This window comes from Schistocerca americana, unplaced genomic scaffold (assembly GCF_021461395.2).
Source record: "Schistocerca americana isolate TAMUIC-IGC-003095 unplaced genomic scaffold, iqSchAmer2.1 HiC_scaffold_158, whole genome shotgun sequence".
Classification (NCBI taxonomy): Eukaryota; Metazoa; Arthropoda; class Insecta; order Orthoptera; family Acrididae; genus Schistocerca; species Schistocerca americana.
Window position 1 is genome coordinate 85,001 of NW_025725666.1, and position 2,500 is coordinate 87,500.

General features: G+C 61.1%; 1 pseudogene; it reads left to right on the forward strand.

The window, feature by feature from the left end:
• Positions 1–2,500, forward strand: part of LOC124570032 — a 7,959-nt pseudogene that overhangs the window by 1,309 nt on the left and 4,150 nt on the right.

Below are 2,500 nucleotides of genomic sequence, written 5' to 3' on the forward strand. Positions count from 1 at the left end.
TACGAGTCTCATCCGGTAAAGCGAATGATTAGAGGCCTTGGGGCCGAAACGACCTCAACCTATTCTCAAACTTTAAATGGGTGAGATCTCCGGCTTGCTTGATATGCTGAAGCCGCGAGCAAACGACTCGGATCGGAGTGCCAAGTGGGCCACTTTTGGTAAGCAGAACTGGCGCTGTGGGATGAACCAAACGCCGAGTTAAGGCGCCCGAATCGACGCTCATGGGAAACCATGAAAGGCGTTGGTTGCTTAAGACAGCAGGACGGTGGCCATGGAAGTCGGAATCCGCTAAGGAGTGTGTAACAACTCACCTGCCGAAGCAACTAGCCCTGAAAATGGATGGCGCTGAAGCGTCGTGCCTATACTCGGCCGTCAGTCTGGCAGTCATGGCCGGTCCTTGCGGCCGGCCGCGAAGCCCTGACGAGTAGGAGGGTCGCGGCGGTGGGCGCAGAAGGGTCTGGGCGTGAGCCTGCCTGGAGCCGCCGTCGGTGCAGATCTTGGTGGTAGTAGCAAATACTCCAGCGAGGCCCTGGAGGGCTGACGCGGAGAAGGGTTTCGTGTGAACAGCCGTTGCACACGAGTCAGTCGATCCTAAGCCCTAGGAGAAATCCGATGTTGATGGGGGCCGTCATAGCATGATGCACTTTGTGCTGGCCCCCGTTGGGCGAAAGGGAATCCGGTTCCTATTCCGGAACCCGGCAGCGGAACCGATACAAGTCGGGCCCCTCTTTTAGAGATGCTCGTCGGGGTAACCCAAAAGGACCCGGAGACGCCGTCGGGAGATCGGGGAAGAGTTTTCTTTTCTGCATGAGCGTTCGAGTTCCCTGGAATCCTCTAGCAGGGAGATAGGGTTTGGAACGCGAAGAGCACCGCAGTTGCGGCGGTGTCCCGATCTTCCCCTCGGACCTTGAAAATCCGGGAGAGGGCCACGTGGAGGTGTCGCGCCGGTTCGTACCCATATCCGCAGCAGGTCTCCAAGGTGAAGAGCCTCTAGTCGATAGAATAATGTAGGTAAGGGAAGTCGGCAAATTGGATCCGTAACTTCGGGATAAGGATTGGCTCTGAGGATCGGGGCGTGTCGGGCTTGGTCGGGAAGTGGGTCAGCGCTAACGTGCCGGGCCTGGGCGAGGTGAGTGCCGTAGGGGTGCCGGTAAGCGCGGGCGTTTAGCGCGGGCGTGGTCTGCTCTCGCCGTTGGTTGGCCTCGTGCTGGCCGGCGGTGCAGGATGCGCGCGCCTGCGCGGCGTTCGTGCCCCGGTGCTTCAACCTGCGTGCAGGATCCGAGCTCGGTCCCGTGCCTTGGCCTCCCACGGATCTTCCTTGCTGCGAGGCCGCGTCCGCCTTAGCGTGCTCCTCCGGGGGCGCGCGGGTGCGCGGATTCTCTTCGGCCGCCATTCAACGATCAACTCAGAACTGGCACGGACTGGGGGAATCCGACTGTCTAATTAAAACAAAGCATTGCGATGGCCCTAGCGGGTGTTGACGCAATGTGATTTCTGCCCAGTGCTCTGAATGTCAACGTGAAGAAATTCAAGCAAGCGCGGGTAAACGGCGGGAGTAACTATGACTCTCTTAAGGTGGCCAAGTGGCGGCGGTGTGGCTGCATCCGGACTTGGCTTTTCGAAGTGCGGTCTTGATGTAGTCGTGCTGCTGCTGCGAGGTGCCTTCCTTGGGTTATAGTTACAGGGAGAGTGATGCGCAATACATGGGCCTAGCCCTCTTAGCCTCTCCTCTCCTGCGGTCTTCTCCCCTTCTCGTGGGCCCGCTGACTTTAGCAGAGTGGAAGACCGCACCAGGGGCTTGGGGGGGTTACCAGCCCCCCCTCGCACTATCCCTTTTTTAGTTGGGGGCAGTAACCAGAGAAAAAGTGGTGGCCCTTCCGCTGAAGGTGCCACCCCAACTCCCCCAGCACCTAGCCGGCCAACCGGCCGTGCCGAAAATCTTGTAACTGTTGCAGCTGTATACGCCTGTAGTGAGTGCCACCGCAGCTTCACCACCAAAAACGGTCTCGGGGTCCATCGCCGCCGCCAACACCTTGCGGCCGCCAACGCGGAGATCGTCACGGAGAGGCATCGCGCGAGGTGGACGGAGGAAGAAGTCCTGTCGCTCGCCAAGGCAGAGGCCGAACTGTTCCTCGAGAGGGACGCCCGGTTCTTCTTTGTAAATCAAGAGCTCATCAGGATGTTCCCCGACCGAACGCTTGAGGCAATCAAGTGCCGACGGCGGCAAGCTGCCCACAAGCAGCTTGTCCGCCAATTCATGGAGGCGCTTGAGATCGGTCGGGGGGAAGAGCCGGCGTCCCGCCGGGGAGCGGCGAGCCCGCTGCCTGACGCGGGCGAGGCCGCTGCGCCGCCCGTCGACGCAGCCGAGGACTTCGCGGCCGACACCACCGGGCCGCCGCCGGAGGGGCCGACTGACGCCGCCATCTGGGAGCATCTGGCGGGGCTACCCGCTTCCGCCCAGCGTTTCTCTGCCCTGGATCGTGTCATCGGTCTGGGGCGG